This window comes from Arachis ipaensis, chromosome B04, assembly GCF_000816755.2.
Source record: "Arachis ipaensis cultivar K30076 chromosome B04, Araip1.1, whole genome shotgun sequence".
Taxonomy (NCBI): Eukaryota; Viridiplantae; Streptophyta; class Magnoliopsida; order Fabales; family Fabaceae; genus Arachis; species Arachis ipaensis.
In genome coordinates this window covers 115,518,307-115,527,629 of record NC_029788.2, presented here as the reverse complement: position 1 = coordinate 115,527,629, position 9,323 = coordinate 115,518,307, and the positions used below count along the sequence as shown (strand labels likewise).

Below are 9,323 nucleotides of genomic sequence, written 5' to 3'. Positions count from 1 at the left end.
AAAGCATCTCCAAAGCCTCAACCTGTTCTTCATTACTGCATAACAAGTATTTATTTCATGTTTTTTTCTTGTACTTTTTACAATTAAATCTGAGAATTATTGATATCCTGACTAAGAGTTACAAGATAACCATAGCTTGCTTCAAGCCAACAATCTCCGTGGGATCAACCCTTACTCACGTAAGGTATTACTTGGACGACCCAGTGCACTTGCTGGTTAGTTGTGCGGAATTGCAAAAGTGTGATTGTAATTTCGTGCACCAAGTTTTTGGCGCCGTTGCCGGAGATTGTTCGAGTTTGGACAATTGACGGTTTATCTTGTTGCTTAGATTAGGAATATTTTATTTTTGTTGGTTTAGAGTCTTTTATTTGAGTTTAGTTTCATATTTTAAGTTTGGTGTCAGTTTCATGCTTTTATTTTCTTTTAATTTTTCGAATTTGCATGTTCTTAGTTCTTTCTTGATCTTTAAAAATTCTAAGTTTGGTGTCTTCTTCGTGTTTTTCTTTAAATTTTCGAAAATTTGTGTTTGATTTTCTAAAAATTTTAAGTTTGGTGTCCCTTGTGCTTTTATTTACTTAAAATTTTTTCAAAAATTTGTTCTTGGTGTTCATCTTGATCTTCAAAGTGTTCTTGGTGTTCATCTTGACATTCAAGATTTTCTTGTTTGTTCTCTCTATTTTGATCCAAAATTTCTAAGTTTAGTGTCATTTTGTTGTTTTTCTCTTTCATCATTAAAGTTCAAAAATCAAAAAATTATCTTTTCCTTTTTTTACTCATAATTTTCGAAATTTTGCATTAAGTTAGTCAAAGATTTTCAAAATCATATCTTTTTTTCTTAGTCAAGTCAAAATTATAATTTCAAAAATTGATTTTTTTCAAATCTTTTTCAAAAATCAAATCTTTTTAATTTCTTCAATCATATCTTTTCAATCATATCTTTTTTTTTAATTGCAATCATATCTTTTCAATCATATCTTTTTTTATTAAATAATTTTCAATCATATCTTTTTGATTGTTCTTTCTAAAATCTTGTTAATTAATTAATTAATTTAGTATTCAATTTGCTTTTATTTCCTTCTAATTTTCGAAACTTTGATTTTATTTTTCATTTCTTTTGTTTTAATTTTTCGGTTACTTTTAATTAAATAAAATAAAAAAAATATTGCAATTCATATCAATTTCCTTTTCTCCATCATGGACATAAGTGGAAATGAACAGTTCAGAAGGACTCAGGAGTCATATGCTAACCCCATTACAGCTGCATATGGGAGTAGCATCTGTATACCTCCCATCAAAGTAAGCAGCTTTGAGCTAAATGCTCAGCTCATTATCATGGTGCAGCAAAATTGCCAGTATTCCGGTCTTCCACAGGAAGAACCTACTGAGTTTCTGGTACAATTCTTACAAATTGCTGACACAGTACGTGATAAAGAAGTGGATCAGGATGTTGATGAGCAGATAATTTATACGCTTTTTGGCATTGTTTTTAGTATATTTTTAGCATATTTTGGTTAGTTTTTATTATGTTTTTATTAGTTTTTATTTAAAATTCACTTTTCTGGACTTTACTATGAGTTTTTGTATTTTTCTGTGATTTCAGGTATTTTCTGGCTGAAATTGAGGGACCTGAGCAAAAATCTGATTCAGAGGCTGAAAAAGGACTGCGGATGCTGTTGGATTCTGACCTCCCTGCACTCGAAGTGGATTTTCTGGAGCTACAGAATCCCAATTGGCGCTCTCTCAATTGCGTTGGAAAGTAGACATCTAGGGCTTTCCAGAAATATATAATAGTCTATACTTTGCCTGAGATTTGATGGCCCAAACCGGCGTTCCAAATCAGCTTCAGAATTCCCAGCGTTTAACGCCGGAACTGGCACAAAAGTTGGAGTTAAACGCCCAAACTGGCACAAAAGCTGGTGTTTAACTCCAGGAAAAGTCTCTACACATGGAAGTCTCAATGCTCAGCCCAAGCACACACCAACTGGACCCCATAAGTGGATTTTTACGTCATATACTCATTCTTGTAAACCCTAGGTCACTAGTTCACTATAAATAGGACTTTTTGCTATTGTATCTTCATCTCATGACACATTACACGTTTCATATTGTATCTTCTACGGCATGAGTCTCTAAACCCCATGGTTGGGGGTGAGGAGCTCTGCTGTGTCTTGATGGATTAATGCAATTACTACTGTTTTTTCATTCAATCACGCTTGCTTCTATTCTAAGATACCGCTTGTTCTTCAACCTGATGAATGTGATGATCCGTGACACTCATCATCATTCTCACCTATGAACGTGTGCCTGACAACCACCTTTGTTCTACCTTCGATTGAGTGTGTATCTCTTGGATTCCTTAATCAGAATCTTCGTGGTATAAGCTAAAATCCATTGGCGGCCATTCTTGAGAATCCGGAAAGTCTAAACCTTGTCTGTGGTATTTCGAGTAGGATTCAGGGATTGAATGGCTGTGACGAGCTTCAAACTCGCGAGTGTTGGGCGTAGTGACAGACGCAAAAGGATCAATGGATCCTATTCCAGCATGATCGAGAACCGACAGATGATTAGCCGTGTGGTGACAGCGTGTGTTGAACATTTTCACTGAGAGGACGGGAGGTAGCCATTGACAACGGTGAAACCCAACATACAGCTTGCCATGGAAGGAGCCTTGTGTGCATGAAGAAGAAGACAGTAGGAAAGCAGAGATTCAGAAGATGGAGCATCTCCAAAACCTCAACCTGTTCTCTATTACTGCAAAAACAAGTATTTATTTCATGTTCTTTTACTTTTTACAATTGAATCTGAGAATTATTGATATCCTGACTAAGAGTTACAAGATAGCCATAGCTTGCTTCAAGCCGACAATCTCCGTGGGATCGACCCTTACTCACGTAAGGTATTACTTGGACGACCCAGTGCACTTGCTGGTTAGTTGTGCGGAATTACAAAAGTGTGATTGTGATTTCGTGCACCAAGTTTTTGGCGCCGTTGCCGGAGATTGTTCGAGTTTGGACAACTGACGGTTTATCTTGTTGCTTAGATTAGGAATATTTTATTTTTGTTGGTTTAGAGTCCTTTATTTGAGTCTAGTTTCATATTTTAAGTTTGGTGTCAATTGCATGCTTTTACTTTCTCTTAATTTTTCGAATTCGCATAGTCTTAGTTGTTTCTTTACCTTTAAAAATTCTAAGTTTGGTGTCTTCTTTGTGTTTTCCTTTAAATTTTCGAAAATTTGTGTTTGATTTTCTAAAAATTTTAAGTTTGGTGTCTTTTGTGCTTTTATTTACTTAAAAATTTGCATAAATTTGTTCCTGGTGTTCATCTTGAACTTCAAAGTTTTCTTGTTTGTTCTCTTTGTTTTGATCTAAAATTTCTAAGTTTAGTGTCATTTTGTTGTTTTTTCTCTTTCCTCATTAAAATTCAAAAATAAAAAAAAATATCCTTTCCTTTTTTTACTCATAATTTTCGAAATTTTGCATTAATTTAGTCAAAGATTTTCAAAATCATATCTTTTTTTTTAGTCAAGTCAAAATCTAATTTCAAAAATTGATTTTTTTTTAAATCTTTTTCAAAAATCAAATCTTTTTAATTTCTTCAATCATATCTTTTCAATCAAATCTTTTTAATTTCTTCAATCATATCTTCTGAATCATATCTTTTTCAAAATAATTTTCAATCATATCTTTTTAATTGCTAATTCCAAAAATCTTTTTAATTAATTAATTAATTTAGTTTTCAATTTGCTTTGATTTTATTTTCTTTTAGTTTTCGAAATTTTATTTCATTTTACATTTTTTTTATTTTATTATTTTCGGTCACTTTTAATTAAATAAAATAAAAAGAAAAAAAATAAAATAAAAATATAATTTACTTGCAATCCACATCATCTCCCTTTCTTCATCATGGACCTAAGTGGGAATGAGCAGTCCAGAAGGACTCTGGGGTCATATGCTAACCCCATTACAGCTGCATATGGGAGTAGCATCTGTATACCTCCCATTAAAGCAAGCAGCTTTGAGCTAAATCCTCAACTCATTATCATGGTGCAGTAAAATTGCCAGTATTCCGGTCTTCCACAGGAAGAACCTACTGAGTTTCTGGCATAGTTTTTACAAATTACTGACACAGTACGTGATAAAGAAGTGGATCAGGATGTCTACAGATTATTACTATTTCCATTTGCTGTAAAAGATCAAGCTAAGAGATGGTTGAATAACCAACCCACAGCAAGCATAAAAACATGGAGACAGTTATCAGACAAATTCCTGAATCAATTTTACCCTCCAAAAAGGATGACACAGCTAAGGTTGGACATCCAAGGCTTTAAACAAGAGGATAATAAATCCCTTTATAATGCCTGGGAGAGGTACAGAGGTATGCTAAGGAAATGCCCCTCTGAAATATTTTCAGAGTGGGTACAATTAGACATCTTCTACTATGGGCTTACAGAAAAAGCTCAGATGTCTCTAGACCACTCAGCAGGTGGATCTATACACATGAGGAAAACGATTGAGGAGGCTCAAGAGCTCATAGATACGGTTGCTAGAAATCAACATCTATACTCAAGCAGTGAGTCCTCTACAAAAGAAAAAGCTATGGCAGTAACTACTGATCCTAACCCTCAAGAACAGATTGTTGAGCTTAATCAGCAATTACTCCTGATGACAAAACAATTAGTAGAATTCAAAGAGATGCTCCAAGAAACTAAAATTGCTAACAAGAATATAGAATCACAGTTGAATCAGACAAAACAACAGCTATCTAAACAGATAACAGAAGAATGCCAAGCAGTTCAACTAAGGAGTGGAAAGACATTGAATAATTCAGCTCAAAATGGCAAAAAGCCAAGAAAGGAACAACTGAAAGAGGATAACCAAACAACTGCCCAAAATCCCTCTGAGGACAGTAAGAGCCCAGAGAGGAATACTTCTGGCGTTCAAACGCCAGAAAAGGGGGAAAAGTTGGCGTTAAACGCCCATTCCTGGCCTAGTTCTAGCGTTCAAAAGCCAGAAAAGGGTGGAAAGCTGGCGTTAAACGCCCATCCTGCACCCAATCCTGGCATTCAAACGCCAATGGGGAATCAGACACCTGAGAGTGCTGATAGTAACCCCTCTAAGAAGGCTTCTCCAACCACCTCTGTAGGGAATAAACCTGCAGCAACTAAGGTTGAAGAATATAAAGCCAAGATGCCTTATCCTCAGAATCTCTGCCAAGCGGAACAGGATAAACAATTTACCCGCTTTGCAGACTATCTCAGGACTCTTGAAATAAAGATTCCGTTTGCAGAGGCACTTGAGCAAATACTCTCTTATGCTAAGTTCATGAAAGAGATCTTAAGTCATAAGAAGGATTGGAGAGAAACTGAAAAGGTGTTTCTCACTGAAGAATGCAGTGCAGTCATTCTGAAAAGCTTACCAGAGAAGCTTCAAGATCCAAGAAGCTTTATGATACCATGCACATTAGAAGGTGCTTGTACCAAGACAGCCCTATGTGACCTTGGAGCAAGTATCAACCTAATACCTGCATCCACTATCAGAAAGCTTGGGTTGACTGAAGAAGTCAAACCAACCCGGATATGTCTCCAACTTGCTGATGGCTCCATTAAATATCCATCAGGCATAATTGAGGACATGATTGTCAAGGTTGGGCCATTTGCCTTTCCAACTGACTTTGTAGTGCTGGAAATGGAGGAGCACAAGAGTGCAACTCTCATCCTAGGAAGACCTTTCCTAGCAACTGGACGAACTCTTATTGATGTACAAAAAGGGGAAGTGACCCCACTACAAGAAAAATGGCCTATAGCCACGCTTTTTTTTGCCACGCTTTAAAAGCGTGGCCAAAAGTAGTCAATGGCCACGTTTTTGTGAGGGTGGCGATTGAATAGAGATTTGGCCACATTTTTTCTTGCCACGCTTCAAAAACGTGGCGAAAAGGTTCAACGGCCACGCTTTTGAAAAGGTGGCCATTTATTAGAAAAATAGCCACGTTTTTTTCTGCCACGCTTCAAAAGCGTGGCAATAGATAAAAAGAGAGACGTTTTAAAAGCGTGGCGACAGGGTTTCATTATGGCCACGCTTTTAAAACGTGGCCATATCCTGGTACTCTTTTGGCACGCTTTAAAAGCGTGGCCAAAAGGTTTTTTTTTTTAAAGAAAAAAACTAATAACCCCAACCTGCGAGAGACTTTCAAACCCAACAACCCCTTCAGCCTAATAACCCTAAACACGCTTTGAGACTCTCTCACCCCCATCAATGCCTCCGTCACTCACAACCCCTGCACTGATGGCTAAGGGTGGTGACGGCTGAAGGGAAGCTGCTGCTGGTGTCGGCCTCCATAAGGTTGATCGGGAGCGAGGGGGAGGTGGCTGCAATTTTCGAGGCCAGGGGATGGATGGTGGCGATGCGAGGCTTCAATTTGTTGATTTGCTTGCGGATTTCGGCGGCGGTGTTGAGAGGGTTGGTGGTGGTGATGATGGCGCCGAGGGACATGACGGCGGGGCAGACGACGGGGAAGTAGATGTTGTTTGGGGAGAGGAGGAGGACGACGGTGCCCTTGCGGATGCCGAGGTCGTAGAGGGAGGGGGCGACGGCGTCGACGGCTCGCCAGAGTTAGTGGAAGGTGATGTGGTTGCCGGTGGTTGCGTCAAAGAAGGCGATCCTGGCATGGTGGGCGTGTGATGAGATGAAGGTGGTGACATCCAAGGAGTGGTTCTGTGGAAGTGGAAGTGGCTTCCTTTTGCGCTGCAGAACCCACTTCTTGGATCTATATCTCTTCCCCTGCTCTTTTCTTCTCGGCGCTGCTCATCTTCTTCTCCTCGGCGCTGCTCATCTTCTTCTCCTCGGCGCTGATGCTCTTTTGGTGAGGAAGGTCACAAGCCCCTGCTCAGCCACTCTTCTTCTTCTCGGCGCTGGTTTTGGTAATGCTTCTGAACTTTGCTCGATCGTGTAGGCCTCGCCCCTGCTTTGCTCCTTCGTCCCTGCTTCATTAAATTTGTGGCAGACATCTTTCCGCTTCTTCAGGTATGTTTTTTTTTTCTTTTTGAATTTATAGAAGAATTCTTGATGATGCTAATTTTGAGAATTTGATGGTAATGTCTTGCTATAAATTTAGTATTTAATTCCATGATTTGATGCTGTTGCTTAGAGAAATATTATCTGAGATTTAAAATTTGAGGGTAACATGACCCAAAAAGAAAAATAAAAAAATAGACTTAGTTCTGGACTCTACAAATTGGTGTCGCTGGAAAACATCATGTGTTGAACATCAATGAATGCTTCTCTTGCCTTGCTATGGCTTTTAAATATGAGATAAGTTGAAAGCATTGAAAATGTGAAATTATTGATAAAAGATGTTTGAGCGTTTGACAGTTTCTTTATGCCCTTCTTTCATTCCCAATAGATATTTTCTTGAGGATGAGGGTGTTATTTTAATGTCTATTAGCACTGGTTTAGGTTTGCTGTCACAATAGATTGAATGATGAATTGATAATATTTTCAGATTTATGCTGGTTATTCATTTTGCTCCCATGTAGTTTTAGGAAGGTATGTTAATTAATTTAATTTGAAGACCAACATGGGTATTTTTATCAAGCCTAATTATTGTTATAAAATTAATTTAATGTTATAATTTTTAGGATTTAAGGCCTTCATTCTATTTGGCAGTAGGATCAGAGTGGGAAAAAAGCCTATGATTTTCTCTGTCAATCAGCAGCAAGAGAGGAGAAAAAGAAAAGGAAAAACCTTTCCTTTCATCACAAAGCAACATTATTGACTAAGATTAGGTAGCTTTTACTGTTTATCATACACGGTTCAGTATATCCTTTTTGTGTTTTGATCATGGGGTTTGGTACATGTCTTGATTTTAACACTGTTTAATGTGATCTCTTCTTCTTCTTCTTCTTCTTCAGATCTTTATCACCATAAAAACAATGTCAAGACAGAAGCAAGGAGGTGAAGAAACCATGATGTCAAGCCTGAATGAAACAATTGAAAGAGAAGAGAGAGAAGAGTTGGAAAAAGAAGGTGGTGGTTCAGGTTCACATTCCTCCTTGAAAAGTCTTCTCTGGCATGGTGGTTCTGCTTATGATACTTGGTTCAACTGTGCCTCAAATCAGGTATATACACAAAACAGTTTCAATTCATTTCATAATTGTTGAAACTAACTAACTAACTGGGATTATTCTCTTTGTTGTAGTTGGACTGCTTATTTCATAAGCATTCTCTACATTGAGTACAGAACCCGCAAGGAGAAAGAGAATGTCAGCTTCAAAAACCATGTCATTCAGGTTTGAGTTTTTTCTTTCTCAGTTTTGAGTTTAGTTTACTGTACAAACAAGGAAAAACCACCTTTAAATTGTTTTAAGGCTGTGATTACAAGTTTGCCTTTTTGAGTGAAAAAGGATTGGGTTTCAATTCTACTTTATTCACCAACTCTTTTTTTTCCCGTCCCTTCTCCTTCAAACTCTTCATTTACCAAACACATCTTTATATTGTTGTCTTTGCCTCTTTGATGAGTACAATGTTTCATAATAGAAGATAAAGAGATATTAAGGTTGTGCTTATTAGAACGAAGGATATGACACTAATACATAATTATAAACAAAAAGACATTAATGCCCTTTTTAATTGTACATTGAAAAAGTTAGCATATTAGTTGAAATTGGCTATAAAAATAGCTTCTTAATTGAACTCTTCTTTTATAACAATAATTAGGAATTTTATATAACCAACATGAATTTAATTTGCTCCCATGTGAATTTATCACCCATCTGGGCAAGGTAGTGCTATTATTTTATATACATTAGTTTTATTCTTATCGATTTTATATAACCAACATGAATTTAATTCCTTTACAAGCAAGTTGATATAATTGTTACTCAATACAATTTTTCTTCAAACGGTAGAAACCTTTTTGTCATTTTGAAATTATTGGATCAGTATTTTTATTCTTATCGGTTTTCTTTTTTCGCAGCTTGTAAACTTTCTCGCACCCCTAATGTGAATGACATAATGAAGAATTATTTTGATTACAGATTGAAGAAATGTAGCTCGTAAGTTCACGCTGAAGCACCCACCATTAAGCATTATCTTTAAACATTTTCTGTTGGAAATTAGAGTGCATGGTGAATTATTTTGATTATTATTTCTGAATAATTTTGGTGGGAAATGGGTAGGTTGAGAAGTTTAGATTGGTAGCTTTTGGTTTTTAACATGGTATTCAACACTACTACTACAAATAATTTCAATGGCATTGTAGCTTGTAGGCCTTTAAGTTTATTACCATGAAATTGAAAGTATGGTGTTGGTGTAATCTTTTGAAGCCTT

General features: G+C 36.7%; 1 long non-coding RNA gene across 1 annotated transcript; it reads left to right on the top strand.

Moving 5' to 3' along the window:
* LOC110271224 lies at window positions 7,622-9,079 on the top strand. Its single transcript, XR_002361696.1, has 3 exons — window positions 7,622-7,780; window positions 7,907-8,284; window positions 8,971-9,079. It is a non-coding gene; the product is annotated as an uncharacterized LOC110271224 (long non-coding RNA).